Source organism: Rattus norvegicus, chromosome 4 (assembly GCF_036323735.1).
Source record: "Rattus norvegicus strain BN/NHsdMcwi chromosome 4, GRCr8, whole genome shotgun sequence".
Taxonomy (NCBI): domain Eukaryota; kingdom Metazoa; phylum Chordata; class Mammalia; order Rodentia; family Muridae; genus Rattus; species Rattus norvegicus.
The window spans coordinates 166,330,672-166,349,185 of NC_086022.1; the positions used below are offsets into that span (position 1 = coordinate 166,330,672).

Here is an 18,514-nt window from a genome sequence, read left to right on the forward strand (position 1 = left end):
TCTGGCTAAGGGTTTATCTATCTTGTTGATTTTCTCAAAGAACCAACTTTTGGTTCTGTTGATTCTTTCTATGGTCCTTTTTGTTTCTACTTTGTTGATTTCAGCTCTGAGTTTGATGAGTTCCTGCCTTCTACTCCTCCTGGGTGTATTTGCTTCTTTTTGCTCTAGAGCTTTTAGGTGTGCTGTCAAGCTGCTGACATATGCTATTTCCTGTTTCTTTCTACAGGCACACAGCGCTATGAGATTTCCTCTTAGCACAGCTTTCATTGTGTCACATAAGTTTGGTTATGTTGTACCTTCATTTTCATTAAATTCTAAAAAGTTTTTAATTTCTTTCTTTATTTCTTCCTTGACTAGGTTATCATTGAGTAGAGCATTGTTCAATTTCCACGTATATGTGGGCATTCTTCCCTTATTGTTATTGAAGACCAGTTTTAGGCCGTGGTCGTCTGATAGCACGCATGGGATTATTTCTATCTTTCTGTACCTGTTGACGCCTGTTTTTTGACCGACTATATGGTCATTTTGGAGAAAGTACCATGAGGAGCTGAGAAGAAGGTATATCCTTTTGCTTTAGGATAGAATGTTCTATAAATATCTGTTAAGTCCATTTGGCTCATGACTTCTCTTAGTCTGTCTACGTCTCTGTTTAATTTCTGTTTCCATGATCTGTCCATTGCTGAGAGTGGGGTGTTGAAATCTCCCAATATTATTGTGTGAGGTGCAATGTGTGTTTTGAGCTTTAGTAAGGTTTCTTTTACATATTTAGGTGCCCGTGTATTTGGGGCATAGATATTTAGGATTGAGAGTTCATCTTGGTGGATTTTTCCTTTGATGAATATGAAGTGTTCTTCCTTATCTTTTTTGATGACTTTTAATTGAAAATTGTTTTTATTTGATATTAGAATGGCTACTCCAGCTTGCTTCTTCCGACCATTTGCTTGGAAGGTTGTTTTCCAGCCCTTCACTCTGAGGTAGTGTCTGTCTTTGTCTCTGAGGTGTGTTTCCTGTAGGCAGCAGAATGCAGGGTCCTCGTTGCGTATCCAGTTTGTTAATCTATGTCTTTTTATTGGGGAGCTGAGGCCATTGATGTTGAGAGATATTAAGGAATAGTGATTATTGATTCCTGTTATATTCATATTTGGATGTGAGGTTATGTTTGTGTGCTTTTCTTCTCTTTGTTTTGTTGCCAAGATGATTAGTTTCTTGCTTCTTCTAGTGTATAGCTTGCCTCCTTATGTTGGGCTTTACCCTTTATTATCCTTTGTAGTGCTGGATTTGTAGAAAGATATTGTGTAAATTTGGTTTTGTCATGGAATATCTTGGTTTCTCCATCTATGTTCATTGAGAGTTTTGCAGGATACAGTAACCTGGGCTGGCATTTGTGTTCTCTTAGGGTCTGTATGACATCTGTCCAGGATCTTCTGGCCTTCGTAGTTTCTGGCAAAAAGTCTGGTGTGATTCTGATACGTCTGCCTTTATATGTTACTTGACCTTTTTCCCTTAATGCTTTTAATATTCTTTCTTTATTTTGTGCATTTGGTGTTTTGACTATTATGTGACGGGAGGTGTTTCTTTTCTGGTCCAATCTATTTGGAGTTCTGTTGGCTTTTTGTATGCCTATGGGTATCTCTTTTTTTAGGTTAGGGACGTTTTCTTCTATGATTTTGTTGAAGATATTTACTGGTCCATTGAGCTGGGAGTCTTCACTCTCTTCTATACCTATTATCCTTAGGTTTGATCTTCTCATTGAATCCTGGATTTCCTGTATGTTTTGGACAGTAGCTTTTTCTGCTTTACATTATCTTTGACAGTTGAGTCAATGATTTCTATGGAATCTTCTGCTCCTGAGATTCTCTCTTCCATCTCTTGTATTCTGTTGGTGAAGCTTGTATCTACAGCTCCTTGTCTCTTCTTTTGATTTTCTATATCCAGTGTTGTTTCCATGTGTTCTTTCTTGATTGCTTCTATTTCCAATTTTAATTCCTTCAACTGTTTGATTGTGTTTTCCTGGAATTCTTTCAGGCATTTTTGCGATTCCTCTCTGTAGGCTTCTACTTGTTTATTAATGTTTTCCTGTGTTTCTCTAAGGGAGTTCTTCACGTCTTTCTTGAAGTCCTCTAGCATCATGATCAAATATGATTTTGAAACTAGATCTTGATTTTCTTGTGTGTTTGGATATTCCATGTTTATTTTGGTGGGAGAATTGGGCTCCGATGATGCCATGTAGTCTTGGTTTCTGTTGCTTGGGTTCCTGCGCTTGCCTCTTGCCATCAGATTATCTCTAGTGTTACTTTGTTCTGCTATTTCTGACAGTGGCTAAACTGTCCTATAAGCCTGTGTGTCAGGAGTGCTGTAGACCTGTTTTCCTGTTTTCTTTCAGCCAGTTATGGGGACAGGGTGTTCTGCTTTCGGGTGTGTAGTTTTTCCTCTCTACAGGTCTTCAGCTGTTCCTTGGGCCTGTGTCTTGAGTTCACCAGGCAGGTCACTTGCAGCAGAAAAGTTGGTCTTACCTGTGGTCCCGAGGCTCAAGTTTGCTCGCGGGGTGCTGCCCACGAGCTCTCTGTGGGGGCAGCAACCAGGAAGATATGTGCCGCCCTTTCCGTGAGCTTCCGTGCACTAGGGTTCCAGATGGTGTTTCGTGTTTTCCTCTGGCATCCGAGATGTGTGTGCAGAGTGCTGTCTCTTCTGGTTTCCCAGGCGTGTCTGCCTCTCTGAAGGTTTAGCTCTCCCTCCCACGGGATTTGGGTGCAGAGAACTGTTTATCCAGTCTGTTTCCTTCAGGTTCCGGCGGTGTCTCAGGCGCAGGGGTCCTGCCGCTCCTGGGCCCTCCCCTACGGGAACCCTGAGGCCTTATACAGTTTGCTCTTATGCCAGGGATGTGGGCATGGGTGGGCCGTGTTGGTGGTCTCCTCCGCCATGCAGCCTCGGGAGTGCCCACCTGACCAGGCGGTGAGGTCTCTCTCCTAAGGGGTTTGGGAGCAGAGAGCTGCTGCGGGCCGGGATTCGCAGGTGTGGGACTTCGGGTAAACACAGGAAGTGCCCGGTCCTACAGGAATTTTGCCTCTGTGTGTCCTGAGTTCACCAGGCAGGTTTCTTGCAGCGGAAAAGTTGGTCCTACCTGTGGTTCCGAGGCTCAAGTTTACTCGTGGGATACTGCCTAAGTCTTCTCCACGGCGGCAGCAACCAGGAAGATCTGCGTCGCTCTTTCTGGGAGCCTCCGTGCACCAGGGTTCCAGATGGCGTTTGGTGTTTTCCTCTGGCGTCTGGATGTGTGCAGAGTGCAGTCTATTCTGGTTTCCCAGGTGTGTCTGCCTCTCTGTAGGTTTAGCTCTCCCTCCCACGGGATTTGGGTGCAGAGAACTGTTTATCCTGTCTGTTTCCTTCAGGTTCCGGCGGTGTCTCCTTATCCAGTTTCTTAATCTATGTCTTTTTATTGGGGCGTTGAGACCATTGATGGTCAGAGATATTAAGGAATAGTGATTATTTATTCCTGATATATTCATATTTGGATGTGAGGTTATGTATGTGTGCTTTTCTTCTCTTTTTTTGTTGCCAAGATGATTAGTGTCCTGCTTTTTGTAGGGTGTAGCTTGCCTCCTTATGTTGGGCTTTACCATTTATTATCCTTTGTAGCGCTGGATTTGTAGAAAGATAGTGTGTAAATTTGGTTTTATCATGGAATATCTTGGTTTCTCCATCTATGTTAATTGAGAGTTTTGCAGGATACAGTAACCTGGGCTGGCATTTGTGTTCTCTTAGGGTCTGTATGACATCTGTCCAGGATCTTCTGGCTTTCATAGCCTCTGGCGAGAAGTCTGGTGTGATTCTGATAGGTCTGCCTTTATATGTTACTTGACCTTTTTCCCTTACTGCTTTTAATATTCTCCCTTTTTTTTGTGCATTTGGTGTTTTGACTATTATGTGACATGAGGAGTTTCTTCTCTGGTCCAATCTATTTGAAGTTCTGTAGGCTTCTTGTATGTTTATGAGCATCTCTTTCTTTATGTTAGGGAAATTTTCTTCTATGATTTTTTGAAGATATTTACTGGTCTGAGCTGGGAGGCTTCATTCTCTTCTATACCTATTATCCTTAGGTTTGATCTTCCCATTGAGTCCTGGATTTCCTGTATGTTTTGGACCAGTAGCTTTTTCCATTTTACATTATCTTTGACAGTTGTGTCGATGATTTCTACGGAATCTTCTGCTCCTGAGATTCTCTCTTCTATCTCTTTTATTCTGTTGGTGATGCTTGTATCTATGACTCCTTGTCTCTTCCTTTGGTTTTCTATATCCAGGGTTGTTTCCATGTGTTCTTTCTTCAATGCTTCTATTTCCATTTTTAATTCCTTCACCTGTTTGATTGTGTTTTCCTGGAATTCTTTCAGGGATTTTTGTGATTCCTCTCTATAGGCTTCTTCTTGTTTATGTTTTCCTGCATTTCTCTAAGGGAGTTCTTCATATCTTTCTTGAAGTCCTCCAGCATCATGATCAAACATGATTTTAAATCTAGATCTTTCTTTTCTGGTGTGTTTGGATATTCAGTGTTTACTTTGGTGGGAGAATTGGGCTGTGGTGATGCCATGTAGTCTTGGTTTCTGTTGCTTGTGTTCCTGTGCTTGCCTCTCGCCATCAGATTATCTCTGGTGTTACTTTGTTCTGCTATTTCTGTCAGTGGCTAGACTGTCCTATAGGCCTGTGTGTCAAGTGTGCTGTAGACCCGTTTTCCTGTTTTCTTTCAGCCAGTTATGGGAACAGAGTATTCTGCTTTCGGGCATATAGTTTTTCCTGTCTACTGGTGTTCAGCTGTTCCTGTTGGCCTGTTTCCTGAGTTCACCAGGCAGGACACTTAGAGCAGAAAAGTTGGTCTTTCCTGTGGTACTGAGGCTCACGTTTGCTTGTGGGGTATTGCTTTTGAGCACTGCGTGAGGGCAGCAACCAGGAGGACCTGTGCGGCCTTTTCCGGGAGCCCCCATGCACCAGGGTCCCAGATGGCATTAGATGTTTTCCTCTGGAGTCACAAATGTGGGCAGAGTGTAGTATCTTCTGGCTTCCCAGGCATGTCTGCCTCTCTGAAGGATTAGCTCTCCCTCCCATGGGATTTAGGTGCAGAGAACTGTTGATCTGGTCCCTTCAGGTCCCGGCAGTGTCTGGAGCACAGGGTACCTGCAGCTCCAGTGCCCCTATCTTCCGGTTCCCAGAGGCCATATACAGTTTCCTCTTTGGCCAGGGATGTGGGCAGGGGTGGGCAGTATTGGTGGTCTCTTCTGCTCTGCAGTCTCAGGAGTGCCCACCTGTCCGGGCGGTGAGCTCTCTCTCCCACAGGGTTTAGGAGCAGTCTCCCTTACTGCTTTTAATATTCTTTCTTTGTTTTATGCATTTGGTATTTTGTCTTTTATGTGACAGGAGATATTTCTTTTCTAGTCCAATCTGTTTGAAGTTCTGTAGACTTCTTGTACATTTGTGAGTATTTCTACCTTTAGGTTAGTGAATTTTTTGTCTATAATTTTCTTGAAGAAATTTACTGGCTTTTTTGGGATCTTTGCTCTCTTCTATACTTATTATTCTTAGGTTTGATCTTCTCATTTTGTCCTGGATTCCCTGGATATTTTGGATTAGGAGCTTTTTGTGTTTTACATTTTCCTTAAAGGTTGTGCCATTTTTTTCTGTGGTACTTCTGCCCCTGAGATTCTGTCTTCTATCTCTTGTGTTGTGTTGGTGATGCCTGTGTCTATGACTCCTAATCTCTTTCCTAGGTTTCGTATTTCCTGGGTTGTCTCCTTTTTTGATTTCTTTATTGTTGCTATATCTTTTTTTAGATCCTGGAATGTTTTGTTCAATTCTTTCACCTTTTTAGTTGTATTTTCTGGTAATTATTTAAGGGAATTTTGTATTTCTTCTTAAAGTGCTTCTACTTGTTTACCTGTGTTGACCTGCACTTCTGTAAGGGAGTTTTTTATGTCCTTCTTAAAGTCCTCTATCATCATCATCATGAGATGTCGTTTTAAATCCAAATCTTGCTTTTCTGGTGTGTTGGAATATCCAGTATTTTCTTAGTTGGAATAAGTGTGCTCTGATGATGCCAAATAGTCTTGGTTTCTGTTGTTTAGGGTCCTGTGCTTGCCTCTGGCCATCTGGTTTTCTCTAGTGTTAACTGGTCTTGCTGTCTCTGATAAGGCATTGACCCTTCTGTTATCCTGCATGTCAAAACTCCTGGAGACCTGCTTTGTCCCAGGGAGATATGGGTACAGAGAGTTGTATCACATGGTCAGCTCTGGGCACAGGCACAAACCAGTAGGATCCTGTCCCAGACTGTTACTGGATTCCTATATCCTGAAGGCTCCAGGCTCTCAGGTGTGTCAGTGCTCCAAGAGGTGATTTAGCATTTTGTTGGACTGAGGCATCAACTTCTTTGTTTGCATATTCTATGCCTGAGCTAAACATGGAATTCTCAACAGAAAAATCTTGAATGTCCACAGGCACATTAATAAATGTTCATAGTCCTTAGCTACCAAGGGAATGCAAGTCCAAGAAAAACCTCTGAGACCCCATCTCACATCAAAGGAATGGCTAAGATTAAAAAGTCAAGTGCTAGCACATATTGGCAAGAATGCAGAGTAAGGGGAAAACTACTTCACTGCTGATGGGAGGTCACACTTGTACAAACACTTTGGAAATCAATTTAGTGGTTTCTCAGAAAACTGGCAATAATTCTACTTTAATATACAGCTCTACCTCACACACACACACACACACATATATGTACATATATGCAAAAATTTCTCTACCCTCCCAAAAAGAATGGTTCATTGTCAGCTATGCTTATAGCAATTTTATTATAATAGTGAGAAACTGCAAACATCTTAGATGCTTTACACAATGGAACACTATTCATCTGTGTAAAGGCATCATGAATTTTGTAGAAAAAATGAGTTGAACTTGAAAATGTCATCCTGAGTGATATAACCAAATCTCAAAAGGATATTCATGGTATGTATTCACTTATTAGTAGATATTAGCCATAAAATAATGATAACCATGAAACATACCACAGACTCATGTGGCTGCACAAGATGAAAGACACAAGCAAGGATGCTTCATTCATACTTGGAAGCAGGCATGGAATAGTCATAGCAGGCATTTGGAGGGAGGGAACAGAGTAGGAGGAGATCATGAGGAGAGTGGGGATTCAGGGTAAGGTGTGGAGAAGAGTTGAGGCAAAGTCTTGATGGCCATGAGAATGAATGGAAATCTGCAACTGATGGGGTGTTGTTAGGGAAGAGATGGAGACCAGTGATGTTGAAGCACACAACAATCTATGGGGGTGTCCTTAGCTGCAACTATATGCAGCCTGGGAAAGTGGCCTTCTCTGGCAAGGAAAGAACTCTGGGGTAGTAATAGTGACACCAACAAACTGACAAAACTTATCTTGTCTATAAGAAATGCAGTGATTGGGGATGGAACAAAGACTGGGGGAATAGCCAACCAACCACCAGCTCAAATAGAGACATATTCCATGAAAAAGCATCAATCCCTGACCCTATTAATAATACTCTGTTATGCCTGCAGACAAGAGTCGCTCATGCTTGTCCTCTGTAAAGCTCCTTCTAACAGCTTACTCATATATACACAAGTGCCCCCAGCCAAACAGTGGATGGGGCTCCGGGAGTTTTATGGAAGAATAGGAGGAAGGATTTTGGGCCCAGAATGTGATAAGCACTCCATAGGAAGGCCAAGAAAATCAACTAACCTGGATCCTTGGGGATCTCAAAGACAGACACCCAAATGTAAAACATACAAGAGGTTGGAACTCTGCTTCCCTGAACATGTACAATTGGTCTTCCTTTAGGTTCTGAACACCTGGATCAGGCACTATTCCAAAAGCTGTTGCCTGTGCATGGGTTATGTTCTTTTAACTGGGCTTCCTAGTCTGGCCTCAGTGGAAGAGGATGCACCTAGAGTTTTGGCAATTTGATGTGTCAGGGTACAGAGATACCTAGAGGACCCCAACACTATCAGAAGAGAATATGGGAAGAAAGGAATTGTGGGAGAGGGTAACCAGGAGCAAGATATAAAATGAATAAGTGAAATACTACTACTACTTTCTACTACTAGTACTACTAATATTATCATTACTACTAGTAGTACTTAAAATAATAACATTAATTATAAAAATTTTAAATTGGTTATGCTTATGGTATTAAATGAAAAACTACACTATTATTTGACATTAAAAATCCTTTTTATGTAGTTGTTTAGAGATGTATTAATTGATGTATAATTATCATAGAATGTCATAATTAACAAAGTTTTCAGGATGATCCAGCAATCATTTCTCTAGAAAAATATAGTCTTCATATTTGAAGAGATTTCATTAGTAACAAAGAGGAAATGGCAGAATCTTGAAAACCTTGTTTTCTTTTAAATAGTCATTTCTAAAGATGGATTTCCTTTTTACAAAACATGAAAAATATTGTTCAGTAAAGATATGGACAATTTCAGTAGAAATCACCATAGAGTTAACAGGTCAAACATTTAATTTGACATTTCTCATATCATCTCATTTTGCAGACAGGACCAGAGCTCAACTATTTCCCTGTTATCATATGATTACTCATTTCAGGCAGCCTCACTCAAAAAGCATCACTCCAGGTTCCAAACAGCAAATCCTAGATTGGGAGGATGAGGTTACTTATCACTCTATGGAGATAAATAACTGGCAGCCACATAATGTACTGTACTACAGGGTTAAACATCAGAATAAGACATGCTTTCTTTGGGACTCTCTTGTAGACTCCTGAGAAGGGATGAAACAGAAATACACAAGTGTCTCTGTAGTAATATGTTTCCTCTTAACAGATCTGAGTCCCACTGTTTTGTTCATATGGCAGAAAAACCATATACAAATGAAAAAAAGAAAAAACAAACTGGATTTGGCGTCTCCTTATTCAGGTCTAGAGATGGAGTCTAAGAGAATAAAGGGGCAAGTGTCTACAGTATTAGTTCATCCTCAGCATCTATCTTCAGAAGAATACACTGTAATTCTGGCAGATCTGTTTACATCCACACTATATTTTTCTGTCCACGATGAAATAATAACATTTTATACCCTAGCAGAACCAGGCTATTTCAATACCTGTGCCTACAACAGTGAAGACAGGTGGTTAAGTTTCTTGTTTACTGGCATTCTGGTATCAGTATACTAATTAAATTTGTTATAAACAGAGAGAGAAGGAGAACATGAAGTAAAATCTCATGAAGTAAAGGTATCAGAAAATGAGATTCTATAATGCCCAGTGACTCCTGCATACTCATGAGCTATGCATGATTGCTAATAACAGACATATAGAGACATATTATGTTGATTATGAACACACCAGTAGAGGAAATGTAGTACATATACAGAAAATAATACTGTTTATCCTTTAAAGAGAAATGAATCAACTGGGCATGATGACTTATGCCTATAACCTTAGCATTCTAAAGGGACAGACAGGAAGAACATTACCAATTCTGGGTCATCCAAGGTTAAATCATGACTTTCCATCCAGACATGGCAACACTGTGAGTTCCAAGTCACCCTGGGCTAGAGAATGACATCATGTCTCAAACCAAAACCAAAATAGATTGTGACTTATGGGACAAACATGGATGAATTTGAGGATAGTGTGCAAAGTAAACCAGACCTAGGACAACAGTTTATCATGCCATGCAGAGAAGGTTTCTAAAACAACCAAGTTCTATGAAGCAGAGGTTTCTGAGATACCAAAGACTGGAAAGCAGGCAGCACTTTCTACTCAGAGACAGCTAAACTTATGACAGAATTCTAGATTTGCAGTAATTCAATGTACCCACATTAATCTATACACTATTCTGCACTTAGCATTGTGCTATGGTCTGCGTTAAATATTCTTACCTTAAGAGAAGTAAGAGATATGCGAGGAAGGTTTTTAGGTTGATAGTCTGTTCTAATTATGGTGATGCCTTCTGGGGTGTACCCACATGCCCAAATGTTTCAAGTTGAATACATTAAAATGTCTGCTATTAATATAGCAAGATCACCTCGATAAGAATATTTTTTAGTGAAGTGCTGGAAATGCCCATTATCTCTTAACAAACTTTATCTCTAGACTTCATTTTTCTGTGAAGCGGCATCATTGTGAAGTTCAGACTGGTCTGGAATTTGCTGGGATGTTAATAGTGTTCTAAAAGATGTAATTCTCCTCCTTCAACCTGGTAATCACAGTGATTACATCAGTATAGTAAGTAGCCTTTACAGACAATGAAGTTATTTTAAAGTAATGACTCAAAATATTTTTCATGGGTCTGGAATATTTCTAGGATGTTTTTGATGCTTTTTCCCTGTCACAAATTTTATAGTGTAGCAATTTTTAATATATTAGTCCTTACATAATGAGAATCATCATATCCTACTATCATAGCACAATGAGATTATATGCAAGAGATCTTTGCAACCTCTAAATCCCTCCAAAAATAATTAATGATGATAAACTGTGCCAGTTAAAGATGACCAGTGACAATGAAGTATGAGAAAAGTTCCTTGTGACACTTCATATTTTCATTTTTCCATCCTCACTGACTGTGTCACTGACAGAGTTGCAACGAGTGTACATCATGGTGAAGCTCCCATGTCTGCTTCAAGGAGGATGCCTTTATTACAAACAGCCAAATCTTTAATACAATTTAGATGGTAAACACACACACACACACACACACACACACACACACACACTTGTTTTTAAAACTGCAACCATGTGAATGCTCTATTTTAGCACAGATAGTTGATAAATACAGCCTTGCTAAAAACTTCCATCTTTGTCAAACACAAAGTTGGAGAATGAGATTTCCCCTCAGACCAAAACAATTAGAATTCTCTGGGAATACAGATTTGTAATTCCATCCAGAGTGAGCAGTAGGAGTGTCAAACTTACACTGAAGTCTAGAAACTATAAGATTCTCCTAACCCAAACAGGGACTTCTGGATTTCCAGATCCCTACATGAAATAAGTAAACCCCAAATCACTAACCCAGACATCACCAGCATCTTATGCTGCTTATGGACTTTAAAGCTTCTGGAGAAAAAAAAAACAAAAAATAATAATGCAATTCTGTCTTCATGATCCTCCCTAGTTCCATACCTGTGTGCCTTGAGGAAGCTAAAACAGGCTGGACGTTGTTGTAGCATCGTTTCTGTTCTCTGTTGAGGGAGTCCAAGTCACTGCCTGCAGACTTATTTCTCATCAATTTGTCCTTTAAGTCAATGTCACATTGCATGATGCTACAGTTACGGTGGCATTTTAGAGTCTTCTGCAGTTCATTTTTTTCTTGACTATACTGAAAAACTAAATTAGTAACAGAAATATATAATAAAAATGTTCATGAGGAATGAATATTTAAATTTAATATTAGAGAAAAGGCTTCATGTTGAAAGTCAACACATCTTACTATCATTGAAACTTTAACATTCGTAAATTAGCACTTCAGTGAACTCGCTGTGGAAGTAGAAACATCAATTTTTCTCTCTAGGTAAATTGACTGTAAAATCAATAATAGATCTGCATAAAATTATGGTGGAAGTAACTTCCAATTACTTCATCTTTACAATATAAATTTACAAATAAATACCTAAGTAAAATATTCAGTGAATATTTAACACACCATGAAAATTTGAACTAAAAAATTGTTAAGAATGGACCAATAGTTGCTGATGGATATGGAATGCAAAATATCCACATAAATAGCTATGTTTTAGCACAGCGCAGAAGTGATTTCCTCTATAAAGTTGAAGGATTCTAATAGAGTTTAGTATTTAATGTCTCTGTATAGATGAAGTCTTTTTACTTAAACATGACCTCAATATACATTGAAGGAAAAGAAGGTCATCAGTTGATTGCATGGCTATTTCTCACAAAATGTTTAATGAAATTCAAAATGCCATGAGCTCAGAAAGTAGACTCCAAAGTCTCAAAAGTCTTAAGTCCTCAAAAGGATCATAGCTAAGAATGAGACATATCAAGGCAGGTCCCAACAGTCCCAGAGCTAACAGATTAGGAATGTAAGTGAACAGAACACTGCAGTGTGTCAGGAAAAGAAGATTAACTCCCAGATGGCTCATCCTATGATTATAGACAGGGCAATGGACAAAGTATGTAACAGCATAGTTCATGTTTAAAGCTATTCTTTAGGCAAAAGATCAAAGAAGAGGTATTTCAATTATTCAATGTTTGTCACCAACACTGCAACAGTTACCAGCCAAAGGGAACAAAATATTCCAAGAGGTGTCACAATGACCTGCCAGAGGACTGAACACTCTTAAATCAAAAAACCAAAACAAGAAGATCATCATCATAAAAGAGCACATCTCAGTACTAACTATAATTTCTATAGCATGAAAATAAAGAGAAATTTTACACAAGCCCATGGTACAAAGCGACTGAAAATGTGTTCTCAAATTTGTAGGTTTCTACTGAAAATGCACCCACTCTAGTTACACTATATGTGTGAACATTCACAAAATTTTTAACTTATTTTAGCCTTGGCATTGTATTGTGAATCCTCTCAACTCAAACTAGAATATGCCCTGATCTAGGAACAAAAGTAAATTCTACAGAAGACCCTGGAGGCATAGATACAACTAAGTACAAGATACCATGTTGTAGCATGCACTCTACCAAGAAATATAACCGAGGTTGGAGAGGAAGGAAAGATGGGTAGATATTCTTGAGAACTGGTAGGAAACCACAGCTGCTCTGGACCTGATATGTATACATCCCCATTCTTGAAAGTGCCTATAAGTCCTTTATTTCTGTAAGTTTGACTTTGCTCAATATAATACTAAATATATTGGTGTATCTGAAGCATTTGTAATCTGAAAACTATGCTTGTGATTACCACTATATCAAGGAAGAAAAAGATCTCAGCTTGGAGCACAGCTGTGACACTGTGCTCAGCATAACTAAAAAAAAATAAAAAGTGAGATTTTTCTCTTTTTTCACTAATGAATGAAATTATTCTTTGACATTTTTGGGAACTGACACTGGAGTTCTCACTCCCAATAATACTATCATCCTCTCTCTCTTCTTCTGAAGCATCATTTCCAGAAGGAGACCTTCTCTTCTGATTAACAACTGATGGTGCCTGTTGCAATAGATATCAGTGCTGTTTATGACCATTAAAACACTTTCTTCAGGAGTGAATGTATTCTTTCTAATTCATAAGTTTTATTTCCTTAGGATTTTATTTCTCTAGAACATTTGGTGGTTTTCCAGACTCTAGTTTTCTGTTATTTTTAAAGCTTTCAGAATCCTTCTTGACTAGACTAAACAATAAAAAAATCTGAGGCTCCGAAAAAAAAAAGCAAAACTAATTCCCTCTGAGTGATACTCAGTGTCATGATTTTTCTGCCCCTCTTCTTGACCAAAATGAAAAGAGGAAATTGCTTAATGAAAGCTGATTCTGAGAGAAAAGGAGAGAAGCCACATATAGTGCCAGATGTTGCAAAACAAATCTCCATAATTGATATTTGAAGACTGAGAACATATAAACTCCTGCAGAGAGAGCGAAACCAATGTCCTTAGCAAAACCACAAGGCAAAAGAGGAACTGAAACTCCTCTGCTCCTAGTTCTATAATAGGATGTGAGAAATTTTATCTTATTTTACTATTTTTTGAAATTACTTCTTGATTACTAATTATGTTAATTGCAACTAAATATGTATGAGGAAAGCTTTTAAAGCACTCACATTACCACTCTTCTAGCTTTTCAGTTATAGATAATATTTTCTGTGAACATTGATGTCATTATATATGGAGTGGTTTTATCGCTGATGTTTTTATGATGCTGGAAAATCGAAACTAAGACAATGAGCATGCTCAGTAAATACTCTTCACCTGAGCGATAGTCTCAGGCCTGTGTTTTGTTTTGTTCCATTGTTTCATTTTTGGTTTGTTTGTTCACTCTTGTTCAAGTTTGAGATAGTTGTATATTGCTATGTAGCATAGGCTGACCTCACACTCACAGTCCATTGGCCTCACTCTTTTCTGTCTTAGAATTTCAGCTGTATACCTCTACAGCAATATGCACTAGTTTTTCTGAAATGTATTTTTATAAGTAATAAACAGTTCATATTATAAATATTGATCTCAAGATTTTTAAAGTCATATATATGTACATATATATATATATATATATATATTATGCACTTATATACAGCATAAATTCTGAACATTCTAGTTGTTTTATAGTATTTCCTTGTTATTAGTTTAAAAACTACATGGGATATACTCTAGAACATACCAAGAATGACATTTATGCGTGAAGTCATGGGATTCAAGGAGGTATACATTTAAGAAATTCTGATATCACATGACAAGTAGTTAATTACAGTCTATCAGTTGGCAAGAAAATATTCACAACTATTTTATAGAGATGAGATGCGGTGATTTTTTTTTCTCTATGAGTTTTACCAATGCATTTGTGATGAGAATTCCTGAAAAGAACCTGTATTGGCACAGACTGATTTAAACTACAGAGAAGTAAGGACATGTTAATGCTGTGTGTCTGGGAACTAATTATCTTATCAGAGACTAGCTCTAGCCCTCTGTGTAACCTGTGTCAGAACTAACATCCTATGACTAAAAGATAAAATCTTCATGAAATTAATGAGCATAGCAGACCATTAACTTCCACCAACCTGTAGGTTAAGAATGCCTTCTAATAAAACACACATGGTATGCACTCATTGATAAGTAGCTATTAGCCCAAATGCTTGATTTACCCTAAATGCACAGAACACATGAAACTCAAGAAGGATGACCAAAATGTGAATGCTTCACTCCTTCTTTTTTTTTTTTTGAGGCATTGATTTATATTAGATATTGCTAAAAGGATTAAACAAAATCACAAATTGAAAATAAACATAAACACTAGTTTTTTTTGTTTTTTTTTTTTTAACTTGAGTATTTCTTATATACATTTCAAGTGTTATTCCCTTTCCCGGTTTCCGGGCAAACATCCCCCTCCCCCCTCCCCTTCCTTATGGGTGTTCCCCTCCCAACCCTCCCCCCATTGCCGCCCTCCCCCCATAGTCTAGTTCACTGGGGGTTCAGTCTTAGCAGGACCCAGGGCTTCCCCTTCCACTGGTGCTCTTACTAGGATATTCATTGCTACCTATGGGGTCAGAGTCCAGGGTCAGTCCATATATAGTCTTTAGGTAGTGGCTTAGTCCCTGGAAGCTCTGGTTGCTTGACATTGTTGTACTTTTGGGGTCTCGAGCCCCTTCAAGCTCTTCCAGTTCTTTCTCTGATTCCTTCAAGGGGGGTCCTATTCTCAGTTCAGTGGTTTGCTGCTGGCATTCGCCTCTGTATTTCCTGTATTCTGGCTGTGTCTCTCAGGAGCGATCTACATCCGGCTCCTGTCGGTCTGCACTTCTTTGCTTCATCCATCTTGTCTAATTGGGTGGCTGTATATGTATGGGCCAAATGTGGGACAGGCTCTGAATGGGTGTTCCTTCAGTCTCTGTTTTAATCTTTGCCTCTCCCTTCCCTGCCAAGGGTATTCTTTTTCCTCCTTTAAAGAAGGAGTGAAGCATTCACATTTTGATCATCCGTCTTGAGTTTCGTTTGTTCTAGGGATCTAGGGTAATTCAAGCATTTGGGCTAATAGCCACTTATCAATGAGTGCATACCATGTATGTCTTTCTGTGATTGGGTTAGTTCACTCAGGATGATATTTTCCAGTTCCAACCATTTGCCTACGAATTTCATAAAGTCGTTGTTTTTGATAGCTGAGTAATATTCCATTGTGTAGATGTACCACAATTTCTGTATCCATTCCTCTGTTGAAGGGCATCTGGGTTCTTTCCAGCTTCTGGCTATTATAAATAAGGCTGCAATGAACATAGTGGAGCACGTGTCTTTTTTATATGTTGAGCTTCACTCCTTCTTTAAAAGAGGAAAAAGAATACCCTTGGGAGGGAATAGGGAGAGGCAAAGATTAAAACAGAGACAGAAGGAACACCCGGTTCAGAGCCTGCCCCACATGTGGCCCATACATATACAGCCATCCAATTAGACAAGATGGATGAAGCAAAGAAGTGCAGACCGACAGGAGCCGGATGTAGATCGCTCCTGAGAGACAAAGCCAGAATACAGCAAATATATAGGCGAATGCCAGCAGCAAACCATTGAACTGAGAACGGGACACCCATTGAAGGAATCAGAGAAAGAACTGGAAGAGCTTGAAGGGGCTCGAGACCCCATATGAACAACAATGCTAAGCAACCAGAGCTTCCAGGGACTAAGCCACTACCCAAAGACTATACATGGACTGAACCTGGGCTCCAACCTCATAGGTAGCAATGAATAGCCTAGTAAGAGCACCAGTGGAAGGGGAAGCCCTTGGTCCTGCCAAGACTGAACCGCCAGTGATCATGATTGTTGGGGGGAGGGTGGTAATGGGGGGAGGATGGGGAGGGGAACACCAATATAGAAGGGAAGGGGAAGGGGCTAGTGGGATGTTGGCCCGGAAACCGGGAAGGGGAATAACAATCGAAATGTAAATAAGAAATACTCAACTTAATAAAGATTTAAAAAAAGAATGCCTTCTGATGGCCTATAAGAAAAGCTTCTCACATCTTGCTGCAACCATCTCTCTGATAAACTCATGAACCTATGCTAAAATTGCCTTGATATATGACTTTCTAGGTTATTTAAAATCACAAAACTTCATGAAACTGCTTCCACATTGTGACTGTGCCATGATCACTCACAATGGTTGCAGAATTTACTCTTTATTTCTTTTAATGGGAAAGATGGTTTTTGAGTCAATAGGCCTTCATCAAAGCTCTTGCTGTTCACTTTACTAGGGATGCTGTTCATGCTGGAGGCTTTAGACACTTCACTGGAATTGAGGGTAGAGTAGAGGCTTGACCTCGTACAATACAATAATCATAATATAACAATAATAATAAAAATGACAAAAATAATAACAAAAACAGCCATAATAGTATTAGGATGAAAAGAGTAGGTAAAAGACTATTTGATTTCAATAGTCTGTTGCCATGGGCTAACCCTTTTCACAATATGTTCAAGTATCTCAGTAAACTGCACATTCATTTGATTGAAACTTTTCCAACTGGCTGGCTTGCTTTTGATGAAAATAATTTGAATTATTCTTCAAGTTAAGTGACAGTGGTTATACAAGCACTGAGAAATGGTGGATGGCTTGAGCAGAGGAGGAACTGAAGAAGCACTGACAAACCTGATGCCTAATAGGGTAGGGAAAAGGGGAACCCGCTGATACTCTCCTCCATTACTAACTTCCAGTCAGCTTTGAATCATCACTGCTCAGAAGCTTCCTTATTTCTTTTTCACTCCCACCTCCAATGTTCTCTCCTACTTCTTAATCTACTCATGTCCTTACCAATAGACTGTGCTGCTGGTTCTTAGATAACCAGCTTCTGTCTCCTAAAATTGTTCTTTTTATATTCCTTTTATACAATTACAAAAAACAACTTTTATATTGAACGTTATTGTTTCACGTGCAAGTGTGTGTGAATGTTTGAAAGAGAGGCAGAAGGAGAGAGAAAAAGAGAAAGAGAGAGGGAGGGAGTCTGAGCACATGCATGCCATGTGATATATATGGTGGTCAGAGTACTACTTTTGGGAGTTAGTTCTTTTCTTCTACAGATGATTCCATGGATCAAACATAGGGGCTTTGTGTGGCCAGTGATCTAAACTGAGATATTTTAAAAGTCCAATTTTTGGTTCTTTAACCAAAATATCTCTGGGTCACCACTCAAGTATGCCATTATCCTGCCCCCAAAGTCCTCTTAAACTGTTGACAGATACTAAATCACCTCAACTTTGTAAGAAAAGTCCCAAGATGCAGTGTAGATGCTTCTGTAATACATGCAGTAAGTCCCTTTTGTCTCTACACCCTTTCCCTTGGAGAAGAGAAGCCCTGTATTTCTAGCCTTCACACACACACACACACACACACACACACACACACACACATCTCTTGAAGGACATGGGAACTGGGAAGTGGAATTGGAGAAGCAGCAGTGTTGAAGAATGTGGCCACAGTGTCCTAGTACAGGCAGATGCCTATGGTGTCTCAGTTTTCCACAGGAAAGACTGAAGAACTCAGCTGACATACTTAAGGACACTGTATAACTAATTCAAGACCTATGTTTCAAATACACCATTAACACATGCACAGAATATGGATACAATGATGACTTAGAAGGACATTAGTTTTAGCTTTCCAAAAAACTTGAATCTGGTAGCTGGGGAGACATGAGTGGAAACACCACCCCAGGTTCTTGTGACTTCATGTATGTTCATCATTCACAAATTCTTTAACTACAAAAAATCAGAAGAGCCATTTTTATAAGGATGCTTTGAAGGCTTAATAGCATGCACAAGGAGCTTTTTATTTTGTTGTGTCTGAAAAGAGGTTTCACTATTTAGCCCTGGCTGACCTGCAACAA

At 39.3% G+C, this 18,514-nt stretch overlaps 1 protein-coding gene across 1 annotated transcript in view; it reads right to left on the reverse strand.

Annotated features, from left to right (window-relative positions):
• Positions 1-18,514, reverse strand: part of Ly49s8 (Ly49 stimulatory receptor 8) — an 85,798-nt gene that overhangs the window by 9,942 nt on the left and 57,342 nt on the right. The window contains exon 4 of the transcript XR_010066282.1: positions 11,160-11,363. The gene's annotated coding sequence lies outside the window, so the exon portion shown is untranslated. The remainder of the gene's footprint in view (positions 1-11,159; positions 11,364-18,514) is intronic.